Source organism: Protopterus annectens, chromosome 11.part0 (genome assembly GCF_019279795.1).
Source record: "Protopterus annectens isolate FY-2018-M chromosome 11.part0, PAN1.0, whole genome shotgun sequence".
NCBI classification, from domain to species: Eukaryota; Metazoa; Chordata; order Ceratodontiformes; family Protopteridae; genus Protopterus; species Protopterus annectens.
This window is the reverse complement of record NC_056745.1, coordinates 4,122,642-4,148,874: the sequence shown is the minus strand read 5'-3', so window position 1 is coordinate 4,148,874 and position 26,233 is coordinate 4,122,642.

Below are 26,233 nucleotides of genomic sequence, written 5' to 3'. Positions count from 1 at the left end.
CTTGAGCTGGGGTTTTCACTGCGGTGCGCCACCTCTTCTGACCCGGAGTCTGTTTTGGTCCTTTGCCACCTCGGATGTTGCCACCTCATGGAACAACTCCTCCATTTGGGCCACAATAGCTTGCCATCGCTGTCTTAGTTCTGGTAAGTTAACCATCTGTAAAGAAGAAACACAATGTTAAAACTGTTCCACAAACCTGACTGCCCTACTCCCCCAACCCCTATGTTGCCTTGCCCTACCACACGCTGCCAACTTCCCTACTTACCTATACTCTGCAGCCGAAAACCACCCCTTGCATAGCTTACCTGCTAATCATTCAGTGTAATCACTAACTAATGCACTTATAATTCCCACGTACATTAAAATATGCCCCTGCCTGCCACACACTTCACCTTTCGGCTGCACACCCCATCAGCCACACACTTCCTTACAGTTACCAACCCCTTCCTAACACTGGAATATCATCACCTGTCTATAAATATCCCTCCCCATATATATATATATATATATATATATATATATATATATACACACAATACTAGCACCATTCAACCACAACCGAGCCTGTAACACTTACCTTTCTCTCCTGGAACAACAATCCTTATCCCCACAAGAGGTAATGGCCAAGAATAACAGTGCACATGTGCAAACCGGCACCCAGACCCAACGGCCACAAAAACGGCAGTGGCTACTCACGAAACCACCAGGGAGAATGAAAAGGATTTCCCACCACTACCACCATCAAAGAAAGGATGTGGGGACAACCACAACAACAATGGCCGTGACCATCATCCAGCATGCATGGAAAAAATGAGGAACAACACTGGGGACCAGAGAAAGGATGCAGAAGCCCACGAACCCACCAGGGAGCATGAGAAGATCATCCGCCACTACCCCCAACACTAATGGGACCGGATTACGGAGATGGACCCCCCACTGCCTACCACGACCACCAGGAGAACACTTTTTCTTTTTTTTTTCCGATGGATTTCCAGGCCCACCTACATAGATCCTAACTGACCGCATGGCCCCAAACAGGAAGGAGGCAACGACAGGCCCAGTCTACCCACACGAATATTACCCGACCACATGGCCCAACCGGGAAGAAGGCATGACGGGCACGACAAATCCCCCGGAGACACCCGGATGACAGAGAGTAACCACAGCAGCACCAGATGACCCCAACCACCACGACCGGCCCTACCACCCAACCGGAGCCACCACTGGACCACCAGGAAGCACTTCAACCACGAAACAAACGGAGACACTCCAGGACACCAGAAAACACCCAACACCAGGCCTACCGGACCCCCAGAGAATCACACCAGCACCGAGATAAGCTGAGCACCGCACTCACACAGACACTACCCCCCAACCATTCACCCACATGCACTCTGCTCTCAGTAATCCTTTCACCTTTCCCTGCCAGTAAGTCCTGTCCCCCAACCTATGTCTCCAAACTCCATCCCCACATTAAATGAATCACTACAGAGAAACACCAAAAGGGAGAGGAGGGAACTAACCCAGTCAATTTAACCCCTTCTCTGCCCACCATCCAAGGCCTACCTGCATCCATAATACCTAGAGGTCATCTGGACGTAAGCTAGTTGTTACTGCACCCCCAACTCAAGCCGAATGTGCCTACTTCCTTTAATCCCTAACACTTAATCCTGCCAGAAGTCCCTCCCTCCCCTACCTCACTTCCTTTCACCGCTCCCTTTCTCTTTAACCCTTTCACCACCACAATCCCACTACCCTATCCAACTACAAATCCTCACATTAATTCCTACCTCTATACACTCCCCACACCCCTTTACCCTCATTTGTGGGACCGGGACAACTTAGTTTGCCCCAAACTACATTTAGTAGGGAATTTACAGCCCTCTTAGACAGCATAGCTTGTACAGGTGTTAGGACATATTTTTCATAAAACACACATAGAAAGGAGAGTCGTGTTGCTGTCAATGAAAAGATTTTGGGGTAAATACCTACATGAAAAAATGTCCTGTTTTAAAAAATGGAAATGTGTAGAGCATCTGAACCTAGTTTTGGGCATATGTGTTCAGACAGGATGGCGTACACCTGTCAAGATCAGGGAGAATAAATTTTTCAGCAGATATTTTGCAGTATTTGACAAACATAAGCCAGTATTTTTGCCATGTCAAAAATGTAACAGTTCTCATAGCAGCATTTGATGCATCACTGAACAGTGTTAATGCTAGAAGCATTAATGCTATTTTTTATTGGAAAATGTGCTACATTCCCACAAGATTGATATTGTTTGTGAAACATGGTTTAAAAAATAATGATTGGAAACCAGTCCTGTCAAGTTATAAATGTTTTTAGTGTAACAGACATTCTAACAAAAAAATCAGGTGGAGGTGTTATGATAGGGATTAAAAATAGTTATAAGACCTGTGATTATTACATGTTCAGTGATAACACCAATACTATAGAGTGTGTAAATGTGACAATAAAGACAAAACTGGCACATATAACAACTGTAGGAGTGTATAGACCACCAAAGTCAAATTCTGATGACCTACAGGAATTCATACATTTCTTGCATGAAATACAAGAGGGAAAATAGTAGGGGGTGGAGACTTAAATTTACCAGAAACAGACTGCAATAATATTAATTCAACAACAATAGTTAGGAAATTATTCACAACATGTTCAGGAACAACAGCTGCTTGAGATTGTAGGAAAACCTACCAGGGAAAGGAACATACTAGACAAAAAGAAATTACTGTTACTTCAAGTCAAGTTTTAACATCATTGATGCACATTGATCATGGGGTTATTAAGGTTATTAAGGTTAATTTGTTGCTAGATAATTCTGCCAAACTGAAATCTAAACCAGTGCACAGAAGATTAAAGAAGAAGTCCACAGATTATATGAAAGCAAGCTAGTCATTATGTAAAACTAACTGGAGTGATGTGTGCAATGGAAAAACTGCAGAATGAATGTAGAAAGTTTTGAAAGAGAAGTTGTTTGAATGCAAAAAATAAAAAAAAATGTTTAACGTCAGTACTAGGCACACAACGTCAGGAGAAGTATATTTCCATAAGAACAAGATACTCGATTAAGATGAGAGACAAAAAATATAAGAAATGGAAAAGAGGTCAAACTACAACTTTGAAATCTGAAATAAACAAGCTGGACAGGCAAATTAAACATAGTGTGAGACATGATCAAGAAAAAAAATAGAAAAAAATTATATAAAGTTACTGAGCATAACAGGAAGCCATTTTATAGATACTTAAGAAGTTGAAGGAGTAAAGACATACAAATTGATAAACTGTGCATAGATTCTAAAATTTATTCTCAGACAAAATAGATTATAGATATATTTACAAAATCTGATAGAAAACAGTCTGGCTCAACAAAGGGGGTGATCGGTTGTCCTGGTGACATCCGGGTAACCTAAAATACCGAAGTCAGATAAGATTATACTGAAAAAGAACTATGCAAACTTGATCCAAACAAAGCACATCGAGGAGATGGAATTAGTAATAATGACCTGAGAACACTTCAGCAAGAAGTTACAGTACCATTATATCTATTGTTTACTAGGTCATATAAATATGGGGAGATTCCTCAAGATTGGAGACATGCATTTATTAATCCTGTCTTTAAGCGATAGGGGAGTAGAACAAATACAGAGCCATACAGACCCTTAAGTCTACTTTCATGTTGTGGAAAAATAATGGAGAAGGTAATATTGGATAAGTTATTGTCAGAACTGGAAAGGTTGTGACTTGAAACCATATATCAGCATGCATATATTGAAAATAGATCTATTACATCCTGTAACATGTTACTCTATAACAACATAATAACAGCTATGAATGAAAATGTGTGCTGTGATGTAATTTATACAGATTTAACTTTGGCATTTGATAGGGTCATACATAAAACACTGATCAATAAATTAGAGCAATTAGGTATCATATACTTTTGATAAGATGGATTGCTGCATGGCTTATACATAGGACATGGCAAGTATCATACAGCAATTGAACAGGTGAAATTCTTATATACAGTCAGAGTATCCTACAGGGCACTGTCCTAGGCCCATACTTGTTTAGATTGTATCTTTCAGATCTATCCTTTTTCATCTGAGGTCTTCTGCAGTCTGTATGCAGATGACTGAAATTGGGTAAGTGATCACATGTGCTCTAGATATGGCATGTCACAAAAGAATTTGACTAAATTGACCATTTAGGCATAGGAGAATAGTATGCTGATAAATCCACCAAAACTAAGCATATGAGATTTGGGAGACATAAATTGAAAAGTGAATATTTAATACAGCACACAGAGATTGAGACTATAGATTCATTTAAGGACCTGGGTATATGGGTAGATCCAGCTTTGAATTTTTCTAATCATATTAACCAATTGGTTAACGATAGTTATACAAAGATTTATAAAGTCTAGGATATCAGAAATGATGAAATCATTTAGTTACATCAGACCCAAACTTGTGTATAGAATAACAATATGGAAACCTTATAAGAAAACAAGCATGAGTAAACTGGAAAGAGTTTGGGGAAATATACTAAGGGCATTTATGGATGTAAAACTTTAAGTTATTATGCAAGACTAAAATATCTGAACTTGTACAGTGTCTCTAATAGATATCTAAGAGGAGATGTCATTCAGATCATTATGGCATTCAGAGACAACTACCTCTGAGAATGTTTGGGGTTATCAAGAAGTACTATAGAATCATTAGACAACCTATGTAGAAATTTCCATAGGAATGAGAAGTGTACGAATTGGTTCACTGACAGAGTAGCTGATGCATGGAACAGACTCCCAAATTACATTAAAGCAAGTACTAGTTTAGATATTTTTAAGAACAGTGTGGACACATTATGGGAACAATGGTTTTGGTATATTGGCAGGTTAGAAGGGTATTAATCCCCATCCCTGAAATATTTGTATGTATGCATGTATGCAAGTATGTATTGTCACAATGAAGTCAAAATCTGAGAATTTCAACAAATGACAGTAGCTCGTCCATGATCACAGTACATCAGAGAATGGATTTCCTCCACTGTAGTGCAAAATCAGAGTTGGTATATATAATTAGCAGGGGTATTATGGGAGCAGTGGGACTTGCACCCCCCCCCCACATACACATTGTTTAAATGTCATTTTGAGTTTTTATTTTGTGTGTGCATGTGGATGTGTCACCCTTTTGTGAGCAATCTTTTAGGACTAGATCATTCATTTTAGAGATGCAATGACAGGAATCTGTTGTTATGTTATGTTATATTATGTTATGTTATGTTATGTCATGTTTTCCAGTGGCAAACAACTGTCTGACTAAGGCAGCTCTTTTTTTATATCTGTATTGAAATTTTGTATACAGGAACAAACACACTAACATAATAAAGCATATAACACACGATACAGGAACAAACACACTAACATAATAAAGCATATAACACACGAACATAGTAAAACATGTAACAACTATTTGCACAAACACACACACACACACACACACACACACACACACAAACACACACATACACACACACACACACAAACACATATAGATACCAGTCCTTAATATATGCATTACTAAGATTCATTAAACAGTCAGTGTAAACTGATCATAGAACATAGATTAATATTTCTCTATTAATAAGTCTGAGTTTATCCAATAATTAACTTCTGTAGTTATTTTGTTTTTCACCTCGATACTAAATATTTCCATTTGAGACACACAACAGTGGTGGCATTTATTAATTTTGTTAAGTGGAGTCATAACCTTATTTTTCCAATTTTTTGTAGTCATTTTTCTGGTTATTGTTATTAAGCTTCAGAGAAGTAGGAATTGAGACTTGGTACTTATCCAAAATTGGAACATTAAATAACACCAGAAGATTAGTTAATATAAATGCAGGAAATATTTATTTTTCACTAAAAAGTCATGGAACTTTGCAGTCATAAACCAAGCACTGTCAATTTGCTTTAAGAATTCATACCATCAGCAAACAACCTTCCTTTTTGTATATAATTTCAGTTCTGTGTGGATTAATAACTTATCAGTGCTGAGACTCCCAAGACACTAATCTCGAAAATAAAGATTATGCATTTTTTGAAGATATTAAAATCCTATTTTATCTAATGTATTGAAAGTTGAGCAGCTCTTTCAAGAGAGTAATCCCAATAATTATATTAGATACAAAATGTATAGCTCTTAATTACTTTATATATATTTTGAATACATATGATCTACCTATCTCACAATTTGTTTCAAGACTGTTTAGAAAATCAAGAATGTGTGTATAATCTTTTTATGTATATCTGATATTAAATCAACTTTTGAGATTACAAAAAGGTGTCTACTGATTTATATTATGTCAGTTTTCATATCCACATAACATTTGCCAGTTAAATAGTTTGTGTTAAATATTTTAGTCTCTCTTAACATTTAATTCCAAAAGATCAAATCCCTATTTTTAATTTAATTGTTTTTGAAAATTAGTAATGCATGGAATAATGTGAAACACATTGCTTTATATATCAGGGCATTTCTATATAAACTTTTTAAATGTTGTAATATGCTATTTATGTAAGTACAATCTGCAGGATTATTACTGTTTTAAATAAACGTTTCATTAACAGATACATCGTGTTATTATTTATAATGTATATATGTTGTATAGTGACATTTTTCTCTATTTAACCAAATGGTTTAGTGCATTTTTTTCTAATTGTCTGAATGAATAGAAGTTAACCATACAGCTATTTTTCTAATAACTGAAGCTATATCATAGGTTTCTAGGTCAGGAAATTCTATTCCACTATCATTCTCTTGAGAAGTTGTTTGTATAATTTGAAGCATTTTAAGTAAAATAACTATTTTGGTTGAAACCAGCCCATCTTCCATAAAATGAAAACTTATTATATTTATTTATTGTTGCTTTAATATTGTCTAAACTTTTTTTATAATTTATTGCTGCTATTTCTTTGAAAATGCAAGGAAGAACTTTAGACTTGACATCAGTTCAAAATATTTTTATGATATTTTGCAATATGTATTAGTGAAGAATCAATATTAGTTCTTGTTAGCAGAATACCATTGGCAAATAAGTGAATTTTGGAAGTATAGTGGTCATTTATTTTAAACCCTACTACCCTACTATCACATTACACTTAATGTAACGAGCTAGAGGTTCAACAATCTAAAGCAAATAATAAGGAGGACAAAGACTATCCTTGTTTCAACCCTGTTTATCTTTACTGACTGTGAAATAAAGGATTCTAATTTAACGTACAATAAAAACAAGAATGTAATTCTAAAACAGGCTTACTAATACACCCAGTGCAGATTCATTCTCTCTCCACAGTTTTGGGACCATTTCTATCCCATCCATTTTTTTCCAACATATTTAAAGCTGGCAATTTGCAGCTGTCAAAATGCACTGATAACTGTAAACTGATCATCAGACACAATTTAACAGATGAAATAAAATTAAATACGTATGTATCATTATACACAATGCACTGCACTTTCATTAGAAGGTTGCAACTAATGTCAGAATGGCTTACTTTGTGCTCATGTCACACTCAAGTATATAAACAGTAGATTGTGGGAAATCATTATACTCCTATATACATGTTTGATAAGGTCAGTTATAAAATACAGATTCTGCAGCCTGAAAATAAGCCTAAAAAGTTCAATGTTTCTTAATGGAAATTTTTACCATCTAGAGATTCTATATACTACCGTATTTCTCCATAAATAATACCTAACCAGAGAATAAGGCCTAGCATGGTTTTCCAGGGTGGTCATGATATAAGCCTTACCCCAAAAATAAGCCCCAGTTAAGATCGTCAACAACACACAATGGATGTGTTGAATTATAAAATAATAATATTATTGACACCTGTTGATTGAGGACTCTGCTTGCCATTTTCAAACCATTCGGACACCCAACTTCTTCTCTTTGCAGAAAGTCATAAAATTCTTTCCCAAGGAGTCCTCCACGATTCTTACTGTAACCCTAATCCTCATTCACACTTGACAGTTGAGATCCTTGGCCAATAAATACTGGCAAGTGTACTTTGATTGGTCAAAGTACAGATAATGCATGTTAAACATGCACACTTGATAATGAACAGGTGTGGTTGTGTCTTCTTAACCGTCACAATTTTGTGTTGCCACTCCTGTCTCATAAGCCTTCAATTAACACCCCCCCCCCAGACAAGATGAGTGCAAAAAGAAATAGCTATTCCATCGAGTACAAGAAAGGAATCATGGGAGGACTCCCGGGGAAAGAATCTGATGGCTTTCTGCAAAGAGAAAAAGTTGGATCTCCGAATGGTCTGAAAATGGCAAGCAGCATACAATAACCTCAGTCAACATGTGAATGAGGGAAATGCTAAGAAGTGCAAGTGTGGATCAGGTCAGCAACCATTATTTCCTGAGCTGGAAGACATCATCTGTGAATGGATTGCTAACAGGAGAACTAAGGCTTTGGTTGTGCGCAGGGCTGATATTCAACCATTTGCCCTTGCAATGGCATCACAGTTAGAAATATCCCCAGAAGAATTCAAAGCATCACAACATTGGCTGGATGGCTTCCTTCAGTGATATGAACTGTCTCTAAGAAGATCAACAACACTGTTCAAGCTGGAAGATACTGAAGTTATTAAACGTGCACTTGCATTCAAGTCCTTTGTTGATGGCATTGACTTTTCTAAATACCAACTCTCCAACATGATTGCTATGGATGAAACTGCAGTGTTTTTGGGCCAAGGATCTCAAACAACAATTGATCAGAGGGGTGCCTTGTCAATCTACATTCCCTCCACTGGTTACAAAAGTGCACATGTTACCTGTATTTTGGCAATTCATCTAGATGGAAAGAAAACCTCACCTCTAATCATTAGTAAGGGCAAGAAAGATAAGATTGAATGTGTTTCAGGCATTTACATTCTTGAAACTGAAAAAGCCTGGTGCACACAAGCAGTTATAAGGAAGTGGGTCAATGTAATGCTGCCACTTGTTTTGTGAGGTGGTGAAAGAGGTCTGCTAATCTGGGATTCAGGCAGCACTCACTGTGCTAAAGACATGAAGAACTTCCTTGCACAGAGAAGAATAGATCAAATAATGATTCCCACAGGAATGACTGCCTATCTCCAAACTCTTGATATTGCAATAAACAAGCCATTCAAGGACCATTTGCACATGGAACTCAATGACTACATTGAAAATAGAATGGAGAGAAATCAGCATGGAAACTTTGTGAAGCCTAGCCTGCAAGAGGTCGTGACTTGGGTGAAGAATTCATGGGATAAAATAACTGACAGCTGTGTTGCCAATGCACTACGAGCAGGCTACATGGACAAGCAGTGTTCATTTAAGGAGAGCTCTGTTGCTAGGTATGACAGATTGAAGCCAATGGTTCTACAGGAAATGGAGTTGCAAGAAATTCAGGCCGGAATTCGGGGGTTGGAGACTTATGACAATGTTTCAGAAGAAGATGACATGACTGTATATGAATAACCTTTCCATTATCGGGGCAACAGAATGGATTGCTTCCACTTTCAGCTCCAAAACCAAGTAATCCACAGCAAACAGGACTATAGAATCAGACCAAATTTAATAGTTGGAACGTATAAGGGCTTTCACCAAGTCCAATGACAGGCTTCCTCAGAACGTTCTGAGGAAGCCTGGTATTGGACTGGGTGAAAGCGCTTAACTGTAACTGGTGTATTTTTTACGTGACTGTTTTATACGTTCCAACTATTAAATTTGGTCCGATTCTATAGTCCTGTTTGCTGTGGATTATTTGGTTTTGGTGCTGGTCCTTGTGCTTTGTTACGTGGTTTTTGAATTCTGCTTTCAGCTGCCAGCAAGCTCTTGTCAGTTTTTTGACATTATTGTATTAAGGTAACGTTTCGTTATCATGGGGTAATTACAAAGTAAGGCCACTAGTTCCCAGACTTCATTTTTATGACTTTCCATCATTCTTCTCCTACGGTTTGGGTAAAGAATAAAGAAAGCACCACCACTCAAAAAGTGGCAGTTATTCACCTGTTTTATTCCCCTCCTCCAATACACATGTATTGAGATTTTTCTGCACTTTCTGTTAAGCATGAAATATTGCACTGTGAAAGCCAAGGTGTAGATATTCTGAAGTTGAAATGTTTGTTGTACTGTTTATGTAGAATTCTCACACAACTGTTAACGCGTTACCTAGAACTGTTGCCAAATAACGGAAAAGTACCAAATAAATGTCAATTTGTGTACATGAATAAATGTTGATTTGTGCACATGAATAAATGTCGATTTTTGTACATGAATAAATGAATAAATGTAGATTGTTGTATGGGGGGGTAAATAAGGCATCCCCTGATAATAAGCCCTAATGCGTATTTCAGCGGGGGGAAAAGTATAAGACTCAGTCTTATTTTTGGGGAAGTAGGGTAGGAGTACTACTTTAAGAAAAAGTCAATTCAAGTATTAGACATAGAGTTATCTCTGAAAATCAGCACATGAAAGAATATATATGACCACTTACTTTGATTATTTCACTCCGCTACCCTGTATATAGAATTCTTTTTGCATTGTCTGTAATATAAATGTCATGTTATCAGCATGAGGTTACAAATGCACATTACCTGATTTTAATGCTGTTTGTTTTCCATTTTATTGTAAACGTCATGAATGAAAATGGAAAAGAAGCCCTGCGGCCCCGCCTTCCTAAATAAGTAAATAAAAATAAAATAATCACGGCATGAAAAATGATAAAAAGTATGGCTGTTATGATATATAAATCATTTTCCTATTATTCAAAATAACTATGCAACATAACTCGCTGCTATAGTCTGATGATAGCAGCAGATGTCTGCATATAGATAAAACACAGTCTTGTTTGTTATCTAATTTTGTTCATCATGCTGTGACTACTATTCTCTATAACACTAGTTTGGGTTCTGCCGTGAGTTTTGTTGTTGTATGTTTACTTACTGTATTTACTGTATAGGAGGTTACATTTTTTTCTGCAATCTGGTGTTCCTTTGCCACAACAACACATTTTGTATGCGGGAAGGGCATTTTTGGTATCTCAACATTCAAGTATTGCCAAAGTGTGTCTGCATTGTGTTGTTTTGATGCTTGTTTGGCAACAGTTACCTAATTAGAAAATTCTGCCTGAATCATTGACAATGTGCACAATTCTGATTTTCTATGGAAGCTTGTTTGGGGGGGGGGGGTGGAACTATAAGACAGAAGACTGAAAGTTCAGTAAGAAGATGTTTACAGCATGTCATATCAAAAGCTTTTGATAAATTTAGTAATAGTGAAGATACCAAGTTGCAGTCATTCTTATGTTGGTTTATGATATTTGTGAAGACAAGGAGAGCAGTGGTAGTACTATGGTGAGTTCTAGAACCATGTTGGATTTAAAAGAAAGTTGTTAGAGTTAATGCACTGATAAGCTGTGAGTGGATGCATTTTTCCTAGGATTTTTGATAGGGTAGATAGGATGACAATAGGTATATAGCTGGAAAACTCTGATGATGTGCCATCTTTGTAGTGTGGTATTGTATAGGATTTTTTTTCTAGATGGGTGGGACATATCTCTCACTATGGATACAAGGAAAACCACAACATCAGCTGCCATGTTTAGGCCTCCTATTGGAAGTTGGTCAACAGCCAAAGAAATTGGTTTTAGTTTCAGTATTACTATTCTTATAGTAGAGATGGAGACCAGGAGGAAGGAGAATGAATGTGGAGGATGGTGGGAGAGACAGAAAGAGACAGACCTGAATTGCTATTATGACTAATGAGAGATAGTACTGTATGTATATCTTAGGAGTTGAATTGAGATGGTATTGAGTCAGTGGTTTGAGAAGTAGAAGTAGAGGGTGTAGGGGGTTGACCAGGGTGTATTAGTTTCTTTAGTGATGACCAAAAAGTCTTGTTTTTTTTTTGTGTGTATTTATATTGAATGTTGATATAATACATTTGTTTATCAATTTTAATGCAATCTGTAACATGATTTGTGAGATTTCTAAATGTATAAAATGAATTTTGTGTTCTGCTTTTATATCAGTCTTTCAAGACTTTATCTCCAAAGCATAGGCTTTTAGTTCCTTTACTTAGTCATGGTGCATTGTTTGATTTGACTTTTTGCTCATACAGTGGCTAGGCGGTTAAAAATATTTATAATGGTTTCATTAAAGTCTGAGATGGTGGCATCTGGTGGTATGGAGTTATGCTGGCTTAGAGTATTGATAAAGGTGTCTGTTAAATTTTGTTGCATTATGTATTGGGATTTAAATTATGTTTTTGGATTGAGTATAGTAATTTCTGATTGCATAGGCAGAAAGGTGGCCACTTGTTGTGTATGGCAGACATTCAAATGTTTGTAATCATGTTTGGTTTGTTGGTTAGAACCCAGTCTAAAGCTGGGTGTCTGTAAGATGTTTCATTTGTTCTAGTGATAAAGGTGATTTGCTGTGTAAAGCCTTGTAAGTTAGTCAATTATGAGAGAGTGTCATTTTGGATCAACTGTCAGTCTATATTGAGGTTGCATAGTTGTAAGCGTTTCTTTTTAAATACGGTAAGATATCCAGTAGAGGTTATCTTCTGCTTTTGAAGTGCTGTTACCAGGTGGAAAATATACAGCTGAGCTAAAGAGATACTTACTATTGATTCTGAGACATGATATGAGGGTTCCGTATTATTAAATGTTCTTGTCAAGCCTGCGTATATTAAATACGGGGGGGATTATCTAATACATCTTTGTTTAACCAGGTTTCGGTAGTGACTAGTATATCTGGGGAGCAAGTAGTTAGATATGCATTAATGTCTTGGATTTTGTTACACATACTTGTAAAATTCATATTTATGAGCATAACTTTGGAATAATAGGTAGACAGTGAAGTAGATCTAGAAACATCTGTAGTTGTGTTGGCTGGGTTGTTAATTGTTGTTTAATGAGGCCAGGGTTGGAGTGAATGTTACAGCTGAGGTTTCTGGCTGAAAAGATTGTGCATAGAAATGTAGAGCCTTTTACATTTTAGCTATATTTTAATAATTATATGAGGAAAATGTGATTCAAATGCCTTGCCTTTTACTGGATACAATAAAAAACACATTCACAACTGGAACCACTTACTGAATAAGTTTAGTGTTTTTGTCTCTCTAGCACCAATGAGGGTTCTTCAGAACAAATGCATTTCACAGTAAAAACTGTAAATATTTCTCTTACTAAAATCACTGTCAAGGCCTTTTCCGTTACTGGACAAGCTGTGTTACTTTTTTCCTGAGTGCATTTTATTATTATTATTTATTTGTAATTTCTTACACATATATTATCATCAACTGTCTCAATACATGGTTGTATTTCTTCAAAAAACTTTTCACTATAAAATATTTACTGACAATGACATTTTAACTAATGTGCTTCTGTGCTAAGAATTTGGTATAAAACATTATTAGTTTAATTGTTTCAGTTTATTTCAACATTTCACGGTTTTAAAGAGACAACTTTATCAAATAATTATGTATGATATAGCATCTTATGGTTTAAGTCAAAGTAATACATAAAGATATTTTAATATGAAATATAAGTTTCATCACTTCCTAGGAGACAAAAACATTAATCTTGTTCAATTAAATGTTCCAGTTTTCTAAGTGTGTATTATTGTATTTTCTACACATTGTTATGTTTTTCTACGATCAGTTTTTGTTTGTTTCTTTACTGGATTTTGATTCATCCTCTTCCAACTATAGGTTTTAGAGCAAGTCACCAAGTACATACTAATACCTAGGCTAGGCTCACTTCCCTGTACACTTCCCTCCAGTTTTAACTGACTGGCCCATTTAGACACATCAGTAGCATATGGGGCAAGACTCCATGTTTATTTAATGAATAAGTGAAGTGGTCTTCTATCTGGTACAGCTCTGTAGGAAGTGCTCTTGTGGATAACTAAAGATGCTTCCTTTCAACAGAATCTAAAATTCGTTCTGGACTCTTGGCGTGATTTTAAGCAGGTTTAATAGATGCTGAAGTTAACAGTCTAAATAAATGGTGCCTTCCACAAATAAATGGTGCCTTCCACTGCCCAGTATTATTTAAGTAACTTGGCATCTTTTGTTTATTCAAACACTACAGTTGTAACTTTCAGTTCATATTTAACAAACTACTACTAAAATCGTAGCACCTTTGCAATAATTTGAAGGCTGAAACTGAAGCTGCAATGTGTGTCCAAGTGCAGCATTTAAATGCTAAAGTGGACTAATCTAATTTTATCACTGCACATGATGTGGGAGCTCATCAGAGAGAAAAACATGATGTGAGAGTTTGTTGGAGAGTAAGACATGACATGGGAGTTTGTCAGAGACTAAGAGCACAGCAGAAATGAGGTTTGTGAGGTGCCTGACTTCCTGTCAGGCAAAAGACTTTGAACATTGGCAGGTAGGTCGAGGAGTACAGAAGGAGCTTTTATTAATACAGGTCTTCTAAACAGGAAGGCATGGGAATGCATCTAATAGGACTAAGAGCATTAAAAGGCTAAAGAAATGAAAAACAAGGGATCTCGAAGGATTTGGAAGGGTGAAGGTGCTGGCTACTGCAAGGATAGAAAGGGAAGGCTTAGGTCTCCAATTACAACATTTTTGGAAAGGCTGAACATGATCTCTTATCACATCTAAGTAGCAGTCCAGGAGTTATGGAAGAAGCCAAAGGCTACTAATGTTACTGTGGACGTTGAGGCATACTCAGTGATGTCCTGCCAGGTAGTGGGCACAGCCCTTTGGTAGGGGCATGTGTATTAATATATATATTTATACTGAACCAACATGAGTCAGACAGGCATAATCACTCACGTCACACTAGGTAATGGGCACAACCCTTTGGCAGGGAGACGTGTTTACATATGAATGCATACTGAACCAACATGAGTCAGACAGGCATACTCAGTGATGTCACATTAGGTAGTGGGCACAAGCCTTTAGTAGGGAGATGTGTGTTTAAATATGTATGCATACTGAACCAACATGGGTCAGACAGGCATAATCATTGATGTCACACTAGGTAGTGGACACAGCCCTTTGGTAGGGAGACATGTGTTAACATATGTATGCATACTGAACCAACATGAGTCAGGCAGGCATAATCAGTGATGTCATGCCAGGTAGCGGCATAGCCCTTTGGTAGGGTGATGTGTGTTTACATAATTATGCATACTAAATCAACATCAGTCAGACATGCATAATCAGTGATGTCATATTAAGTAGTGGGCACAAGCCTTTGGTAGGAAGATGTGAGTTTACATATGTGTGCATACTAAACCAACATGGGTCAGAGAGGCATAATCAATGATGTCATGCTAGGTAGTGGGCACATCCCTTTGGTAGGGAGATATGTGTTAACATATGTATACATACTGAACTAACATGGGTCAGACAGGCATAATCACTGATGTCACACTAGGTAGTAGGCACAACCCTTTGATAGCGAGATGTGTCTTTACATATGTATGTAAACTGAACCAACGTGGGTCAGACAGGCATAATCCATAATATCACACTAGGTAGTACACATCATGAGCCATCATGGGTTAGACAGTATGCAAAATAGAGTGTAACTCATGAACTGCATAACACTATTGCTGCATATACTTAAGGGCATTTTATATAATCTTAGAGAAATAATAATAATAATAATATGGTGTTTGGAGCAGTGTGCCTTTCTGGATTAGGGTTATCCATCCCAAACTTTACACAAGGACAAGATGCCTATGCAAGGCAAGCACATCTCTTGAATCTCAGATGGTGTTAGCAAAGCTCTGTATACTGACTTAACATAATTAAGTGCAAGTAAATTTCTAAGTGACTGGAAAGAAAGATATTATTCCTAAAATGAATGATTATTCTGCAGTTGGTCAAAATCCCACTGGATGAGGTTCCAACTAGTTCATTACATCTGGAGGAGCTCCAGCTCAACAACCAGTGTTTGTCATGAGCATCTATTGCTGGTGCTATTTCTGTTACAGCTCTGGTAATGGTTCACTGTTTTAAGACATTTTCCCTTTTCCCTGCAGCTGTGTAATTATGGCATATCTAAGTTTGAAGGTGAAGAGGGATTGCCCTTACAAGGGGTACATTTTTCCACCTAAAGCTACGACCAGTTGTGTTTGGCATGTCTTCATTTGGAGTCAAGAGGCCTTGCCCTCATGGGGCAGAAGTATTTTTCCCCGGATAAAGCTACAAAAAAGGTATCTTCATTCAGTTGTTGCTTAGTCAAGACTTTATTTGATAAATCATAATTAAATGAAGAATAATAACAATTGGTTAAAGTCTGTGCCTTAATTCCCAACAAATGTTGCTAGAGGCAACATTTTAATCCCTTTGAAATACTACACCGGTGTGAAAAACCTCTGCAATAACAAACAGCATCAGTACCAAAATATCTGAAAACATAGGCAGCCTTTGAAAAAGATGTTTACATGACACAGGGGACACATATAACGATGTCTGCTTCACAACCATTGCAACTGTGAAGTACCAGGGCAGAGTACCTGTTAAGTGACTATGCTGCTAGAACTCTGTCCCTCTTATTTCTCTTTTTAATAGGAATAATTCTGAACTTGAATACTGAGTCACAGAACTGAGCAGTACATAAGCATCAAACTGGTTGCACTGCACTTTTCCTTTTGCATAGCTTGAGAACTAAACATAAAAATCATACAAAATTGTTTACGGGAAAAAGCAAGCAAAAGTACGTAGAATTTTCTCTGAATAGTTTATCCACAGCCATTCTTTAAAATAACAAATTGCATGGCATTTGGACCTAGTCAGCCATGTTCATTACATAAACTAGTTTTGAATAAAAACATCATTGTGTTCTATACAAGTTGTACTGACCAAAATCTCTAAAGATACTCAGTATTACAGTAATCAGATTTAGATTTATAACCTCTTTCGTATGAATGTCAGCCAAGGAGCTTCTCAGTTCATAATGCCAAAATAGGAACTTAATTCCTGACAGTTTGATATATTTCACTGTCTGCAGCTATTTTAGATATGAAATAAAGTCTATAGTATCAAGTAATATATAATCAGTACCTTTTTGAATGCAGTTATTTTCAGCTGTATCTCTAAGTTGGGACTTCAATTTGGATCCCATCATGGAGCGCTGCTTCAATATACCCCTATCCATCATGGAATGAGATATATTGAAGCAGCATCGGTTTTATTCCTGGCAGTGAATTATATGATATGATACATCACTGTTTACACAAATGTACAACTGCTGCACATCAACTGCATTGTCAGCACTTGATCTGGCAAAACCTGCAGTCTCTTCTGTGTATTTGTTTATTTTTAATTTTCATTTGCCTACCACACACGAGTATGTCAGATTCACCCTTTTCAACAATGACCTGGGTGACACTTGGACAACAAATAAACAGTCTGAAAATATGATGAGTATTTTGACAGTGATACTTAATATATTTTAGTCAGGCATAATTTAAAAAAATATATTTTTATATATAAGAGAAAAGATATTTTGCTATTTTGTATAACTAATTGCCGTGTATGACGTTGTGAAGTATAAAGATATTCATAAACAAATATAAAAACAATGGGTACAGGGAAAAGTGACTGTGACAAAAAAGTGGCAAAACAAACATTATTACAGGGTAGAAACATCAGTAAAATGCTGTCAGTTACCCAAAAATATGAGTTTGCAGATAAATGGTGCAAGCAAAAGGACAAAGAAAAGATTTTATGAAATGAGAGCATTGAAGGAAAGATGGTTATCCAAGAATGGACCATTTATAGTAGCTATTCATACAGTTATTTGTAATAGTAAATGGACATAAAGAGATAGGATCTTAAAAAGCAATTAACAGGTATGTTTTGTTTGGCTGGCTTGCAGAAAGCAAAGGCATTGTGTTGTAGACTTGAAGGAGTCAAGCATGGATGTTTTGAAAGCAGGGTAGGTTCACTGCATATTCGTGGGTCGGGGGATAAGATTTCAGTCCAGACTGCAGGGCCAAGTTTGGACAAGGTACATACAGTGTGGTATTGACTGCAAACTAAGGTCTATGTGGGGTGGGGGGGGTAGATTCTTATTTCTTAGTGGATACTATATATAGGATGGGTGCCACTGACTGGCTGGGGGGGGGGGGTGAAACATGTTTTAGTGATGTTGTATAGAGCTATATCTAGCAATAGGTGGTGCTTCGAGATACGGGAAGTTTGTTTGCTAGGGTTAGGAGGAGGCAGTTATGTATACCTGTAGTCTGTGTGGGTAGGTTTATGAATCTGAGTTTATCTTGTGCTTTTTGCAGTGGTTTTGTGCATGTGAGAAGCCTAGAGTAGCACATTTTTAATTATAGCCTTCTGCTAGTCAGCAGTGAGGTGGCTTGCAAATTTGTAGGTGTTTTAGAGACACAAGATAACTGGAAAGATGAATTCCAAGATATCTGTAAAATTATATTAGAAGAGTAAATTCTGCTGAGCTGCATTAACCCAGCTGGAGAGGAGCTGCCTAGATACTTTGATGTGCCAAATGTCATTGTGTTTGTTTCATTAAGGTTGACAAGGAGATGATTAGTGTGGAGCCAGGGACACAGCTGTCTAAACGTTTGTGGAATGGGAGTTTGTAATTCAGATTTGTTATTTCCTGCTTTTAACATAGAATGTCTTCATCATAAAGAATCATTAAGTCAGGGATGGTCTGTTTGGTTTTTAATAAGTAGCAAAACAAATACAGGACCAAGAAATGTGTCTTGATGGAATGATACCTTTGCCTGTTTGTATTTTGGAAGAAAATTTTTATCTGTCTCTTGTTACTCAGTCCTCACACCAGGATGTGGAATTATTGACAAATTCTAAGAGACAATTTTGTGATGCATAATGACACTGAATGAAGGCACACTGCAGCTCTATAAATACTGTCTCAGTTAAATGAGATTTATTGATATTGCTGTAAGTATAGTCAGTAGCTTTAAACAAGGCAGGTGAGGTATTACAACCCAGCCAAAAGTTGTGTTATAGATCACAATGCATACTATAAAACTAGATAAATATATTTACTTGAAGATTATATTTCAAATACCTTTTACTAACATTAGGAGTTTAGTTATAAACCAGTAGTGACTGGGCGCAGAAGGTTGTTTAACTTTTTGGAAGAGACTAATACAGTTGCATTCTATTCAAGAAGAATCTGATTGGACTGTAATGTTTGACTGCAAAATAAGACTACAGGTTCAGAAAAGTGAATGGCTGCTTTTTTAAGGTGTGTATGATGGTATGATGAAGGGAACTGTTAACATGTATGCTTTGTTAGGAAGATTTAAGAGAAGTTTGTACACAGAGCTTAAAGATATGTTTGTAAAAATGAACTGGCAACTGAACAGCAACAACTTAAAAAATATGTATATGCATATGTGTGTATATAGGGTCTAATGAATGTTTTTAACAGAGCCAAATGTTGACATCCACAATATCGACCACAAAATATCGACAAAGTAAACATAAATATGCTACTATGCATGTGCGAAGCAATAACTTTGGTGCATGCAAAAAACAAATATTAAAAAAAAAAAAACAATTTTTGCAAGGGGCCAAGCCACCCTGTCCTCCCTCCAATTATATGTACTAACTCAAAGATCACACAATGTAAGGAAATGGCATATTTTCCAACCCCAGGAATGGTGCAGTCTCATACACTTGTCAACCATCAGTGTAGATGGCCTAAATTTGTCGACTAATAATATGTCAACAATACGTGGATTCAGTTAAAGTCAGGGTACCCATATAGATAGATAGATAGATAGATAGATAGATAGATAGATAGATAGATAGATAGATAGATAGATAGATATAGATATATTTAATATGTGGAGGCAATGCCCCTCCACATGGGGTTTTGCCTCTTCCAGCCAACACAAGTTAATAATCCAAATTTGCTGCAAGTTAGGGAAAGTGAAATTTCCAGTTTCACAACCTCAGTAACCCAGGCATTGAGTAGCATTCCAAAACTGCTGAAAGCCAGCCTGAATATTAAATATCTTGAATACTAAATATTATCAATTGGATCTACTATTGTTGTACTGCATGTTAAACACTTGTGAGTGATCACTAAATCATACCAAATAGGTCCACTACTGATGTAAGGTATGCCGAATAATTATGAGCACCTCCCTGCCATTCCTGCACAAGAATAACATTCCTTTTGCAGAATATTGGTGTTAATTGCATAATAAATGCCTGACACCATCCTGATTCCATAATAAAAGTAAAGACACTTCCTCCTATAGCATTGGCATTCTAAGTAAATCTTAAATCCTTGACACCATTCTGCAATGGGATTAGCATTACTGGAACATTATGCTGAGCTCTTGGTAAATCTTAAAACACTGGGACATTCCATAATGGAAGTAGCATTTCTGTAGCATTATTTTAACTTTAAATCCCAGAACAGCAACTAAATATACAAGGAAATGCACATGCTGAATGCAAGCCCCATTCTACCATAAATAATCCAGACGTAAAACTCTTAACCACTCTCTACTTCTGTGCCAGAACTACCAAACCATAATCAAGTAAGGTATTGACCTCAAGTCCTGGTGATTTGTGAATCTTGCTTTCCCTATTAGTTTAATATTTGCTTCACAACAGGTGAAATTAAACATAAAAACAGCTAAGTGTAGCCAACTGCACAAACATGTAACATTCTGCTGATGTTATTAAAGAGTGCTTAGCTAAAGCCATATTAAATGCAGAGCTACTTGGTAACCATTTGAAATGTCAGGACCTGGTAGGGCATGTTCCAAAATATGAGACTAAAAGGCCAAAAGAACAGATTTATATATACCAAGTCCAAGATGGCCATTTCTCAGAATATTCCCTTTTCTCCAAAGTAAAGCATTTTCAGAGTTGATATATACAAGTTCAAGGGGGTGTGGGGGGATTGCACTTCACATATGGGGCATGAGGGGACTTGCCCTGCTAAAAGAAGTTTTAAGCAGAAAAGCAATTTTCAAGATTCATTCCTCTATGGGTTTTTTGGGGGGGGTTTCCAGCTGCTAAGCACTCGGCATTTCCAGTGCCTACATTTCAATAGAGAGTATAACTCCTTTTGTTATAAGAATGACCTACGGTTAGTAATAATGTGGTTACTGACAGAAAAGAAATATTGTCTACTAAACATGGCAGCTTTTGTCAACTGAAACTGCTACATTTATTATTTGCATTTATCAAGTCCTTGATCTTTTGCCATTGTTTGTACCAAGTCCATTAGTGTTTTATCTTGGCCTGCTATAAAACTGAATTTACACAAGTGTCACTTATCTAAGCCACCAGCTACATTTAAATGTGCTATATTAGCAGTACTGTTTTGTAAGCTTTGCAAAATGTACGTTTTCTATTCTGTTGCATCAAATTTCTCCAAACACTCTTTTTATTTTAACAGGTAGCCTAGGACTCAGGAAATGCATTAGGTGGGACCCCAAGCCTCAATATTCTGCTAGTAAGTGAGAATGACACCTACTAACAAGAAGCAGGATTTGCAGCAGTTTCTGAAAGGCTTTAATTACTTAGTTCTATCCTTATGTTGATATACACTGTTTATTGATTCTGAAATATATCACAGGAATACAAGGCCGAGCACTTCTAGTATTTTACTGGAAAGAATAGTTCCTGAGTTTAGCCTATATATTCAGAGGCTGCAGCTAGCTATTTAACTGACTACTTCTGTGGCCGTAGCTAAATTATATAATCATTGAAAAATATCTACAACTCTTAGAGAAGAGTTAATCTCTTCTATCTGGGACTTGACATGCACATGGGTCAGGTTTTCTGCCACTAACAGGAATTTGGATCACTATTCCTCCACTCACTGGTTTTGGCAGAATACCGAGGGAGTTAACCCCCCCCCCCATACCCCATGCAGGTATGCTTCACTCACCACACTACCCCCAGTCCCACTCACCTTCAGCATCACTTCCTTTATAGCTAACAATGCACAGCCATTTCTGCCACTTTCCAACATCCAACCAATTATACTCTTTTAACCACAACATCCCCATTTAACCAATCATACTCTTTTTCCATTAACCTCCCAAACAAACATCTCTTAATAACTCAAGCCAATCTCAAAACCACATAGCCTCCTTAACATTTCTACACTCAGTGTACTAATATTCTGTCTTTATCTCACAGATACTTTTCCCATACCCAGCCAACCACACCAACAGCAAACTTCATACTGGCACCCACTCTGTTAGATTCGACAAAGCCCACACTCTCAGGTGAGGGACATAACTCCCACTCTAACACACCCTAACATTAGATAATATCTATTCCTTGTATCCTTCCATCAAAATCACAACCCTATAGTGATCAAAATTGAAAAAAAAAATACTTTTTACTAAACTATACCACCTACTGCTCAAGATCCTCAGATCTAGAGACATCCATTTTAATGCAGGACCACAGTATGCTGCACAAAATGATTCCACTGCAAAAAACCCCTCAGAATTACATCTTAAAATTGCTTCTATAAATATTGCCAGCATAAACAATAAATGGCCCAGTCTAAAATCATGGTTCCTTAAAGGAAAAAACATCTATTAGCCATAATAGAACCATGGCGCAAGGATAGTTTCTATCTCTGACACTATATCTGCAGTAACTCTACCATGCTTGCTAATAACAGACCAGGTACTAGACCAGGAAGAAGGGCACCTTTATTAATCAAAAATAAATCTTGCCTTGACATATCTAATGTTATCCATGCTACAAATAATGATGACAGTGATCTGAACTGGATTGGTGCATCACTTATCCTTGGAAGCTGTATCTTTCTTAAGTAATATCAGTTTACATTCCCTCACCTTCCTCACTGTCCTCTGTACAAAACAGCATAAACATCATTCACCCCTTTGGTATCCCAAAAAATACCATCATTTTAGGTGATTTCACTATAAGCACATCCATTCCCCTCAGCTCAGCTCACTGCAAAACTACAGCAATGAGGTCATGGACAATTGTCAAGCAAATTACTGGACCTAATCATCTGACTAGAAACAACTAACCTCTCAATCTGTCATTAAAAATATTCAATGCAGATACTTGCAAATCAATGTCTTCCTAAAAAACATAAGTGATCACTCTCCAATCATTTCCTTGTGGTCCATAAAAGCCTTCAAGAAACTCTTACAAATAATTAGAACCAGGTTAATTAATGGGTCCAAACAATGAGTACTCAACAATTTACTACAAACAATAACTTGGTCATCTGTTTACTCTCAAAGCCATTCAGAAAATACTCTTGACCTCTTCCGTAGCAAGCATACAAAACTACAAGATACACTGTTTCCACTTACCCAAAAAAGGGTATGAGAACAAAACTGTCCATGGCTAATTTAAAACATAAAGTGAAGGGAAAAAACAGGCACTGGAAGCTTTGAAAAAAAATCCAGCTAACAAGATACTGCAGAGAACTTTTCTTACTTTAAGGAAAGTAACCAGACTGGCTACCAATGCAGGCTTCTACCTTAGGAGTAAAAACGAAATTCTTAATGCCTCCTCAGAACAGTTCTAGAAATTAGTTAATTAACTGCCCAAATCACTGACAAAAGCCATGTTAGCATTAACTCCATGTCCAACTACAATAGTATGCCAATGTTTTCAACCACATATAGACAATTCCTTCTCCAAACTATCCAAAAACTTTCATCAACTTTCCCATTTTGCCCTGCTTCATAAATCCTGACTGGTGACCCTCCATCCTGAAAACTATATACTCTGGCAGACTATAGTACCACTTTTTTATTTCAAAGAAATCCGAAAACAGCTCCTTCAACCAGATGTCAGCTTAGGTGCCGAGTTCAGCATCTTACACCCTGCCTTTCTAAAAATGGCTGCCTTCCACATTGCCAAATTTCTTACTCAAATATTTAATCTTTCTCTTTCATAGGTTCATAGGTGTGTACTAGGCCAACAGTCCTGGAGCCTTTACAAGCCTAGCCTATAGAAGTGCCCTGGCATCATGCCACCATTAGTTCCTGGTGCCTCTTTCAACCAGCATATTCCCTGCCACATTCAAGCATCCTAATATTATTCTCTTTGACAAAGTTTCCTGCCCCAAGAATTGCAAAAAACTTTTGATCCATCTCAAACTTGTGCCCATTCGGTAAAGCATTTGACAAACAATTATACAACCAAATTTCCAGCCATATAAATTCCTACGGTCTTCTTCATGATCCACAACATGGCTTCCTCAAAAGGTTCAATACAATGTCAGTTCTTTACACTGGTACTAGCAAATTTTACTACAACGTTAATGAGGCTTGTTATAGATATAACAACCTCCTTTGAAACTGTCAACCGTGTACTGTTATTAAATAAAGCACCAAAAATTACCTTTGGCCACAACACCATACAAAAGTTCCAGAGTTATCTACAGGACAGAACATTCCATGCATACATTAACAATCTCTACACAGACACTGGTATCTTAAATGCAAGAATACCCCAACGATCTGTCTTAGCACCACTGCTGTTTTCTATATTTATAAATTACCTCACTTATGACATCACCCACTTGAATGTCATACTTTAGACTGATGACATTATTGCCCTCGTATCCAACAAAACCCATGCCACACTACAGCAAACTAATCAAACACGTTTCCCCATTCTGCAACTGGATGACAAAATACAAGATAATCATCATCCATGACAAATCCAGTGTTTTTTAAACACCTTTATTGGGTTATCATTTGTGACATAGGCAAACTTACATTATATAAAAGTAATCAAATAATATTAACAAATTCATATCACCTATATTGTTCTATACAATATAATCAATCCAACATTGCATAAATTATTCAGCTCCTGCCTTCTCTTAAACCTCATTCCTTGTCCAAAACATGTTTCTGTATGTATTGTTCCCACAATTTCCATTTTTATATGTAATTTACTCCTACCCTTTCCTGAAGATCCCACTTCCTGTCTTTTTGTCTCTGTTACACTATTAACTATTCCAGGTATAATTGGTTTAGACTGATTTCCATTTTTTAGTAATTATTTTTGGCAGCCACCAGAATTAAAATTAAAAAGGCTTGCTATGTCTAGGCAATTCAGATCCTGTATCCCAGCTAAAAAAAGTAATTTCCTTAGTTACATTCATTTACTCACCCACTATTCCTGACAGATACTCCCTAGGGAATTTTTAATGTCTGCCAACTCATTACACTCCCAAAACATAAGCTCCCAGGTACCTCTTTCTTCCCTAACACACTACCAACATTTGCTTTCTACCTGAGGGAAAATTCTTTGGAGACTGCTTTGGCATAAAGGTACCTATACAAACACTTCCAGACAAAAAAACGAAATCTTCTAGACTTTGTTGCATATTTAGGAGCCAAACATATGTCCTCTCACTGTTTCTCTGAGAATTGCTTATCTAATCTCTCTTTCCAATCTTTCTGACTTCTTCTGATTGATTCCTATAGTTATTCTGCAATATTTTCTATGCCCTGCTAATTATCCTTATGTTAACAGCAGCTTCTGATCTAGACTCAACTAAAAAGTCAGTCAGTGGAGGTCTTTAACATGGGATTCCCCTATCCCTTTCTCTTTACATATACACTATCAGTCATTGATAGGGAAGGCAGTCTCTAGCTTGAAGTCCAAATATCTTCTTGACCTCTTTCCACTCTATTACCTTTCCCTCTCTAATTATTTGTTACCAATACCTTGGTTCTTTTGCCAGCTTCCTCCAGTAAATTCCAGCCCCCTTTTGCCTATTCTTTGTACACCTAATTGCAGTCATCCCTTTTGGCAGATTCTCCTTTCTCTGACAAATCTGGTGTTGTTACCTATGTTCTAAAGCAAAATACTCACACTATAATATGTTGAACTTCTGTAAATTCTACAAATATGTCTTTAAAGCATGCAAATATATATTCTAGTTCCAGCTGTACTGTTATTAACCTTTAGCTGAAACATTTATGTTCTATGTCTCCTAAGTATGTTAACATTTTTTACTCTGCATATATCATTTGTTTGTATTCTATTAATTTTGCAACTATGAGCCCAGTTTATACTTGAAAAGGGTCAGTAGACATCTCCCTTACCTGATCAACAAACAGCAAAATGAAACAAAAAATAAAAACAAAATACATAGGTGAACAAACATTTATCTATGATATTTTGAGAGAACA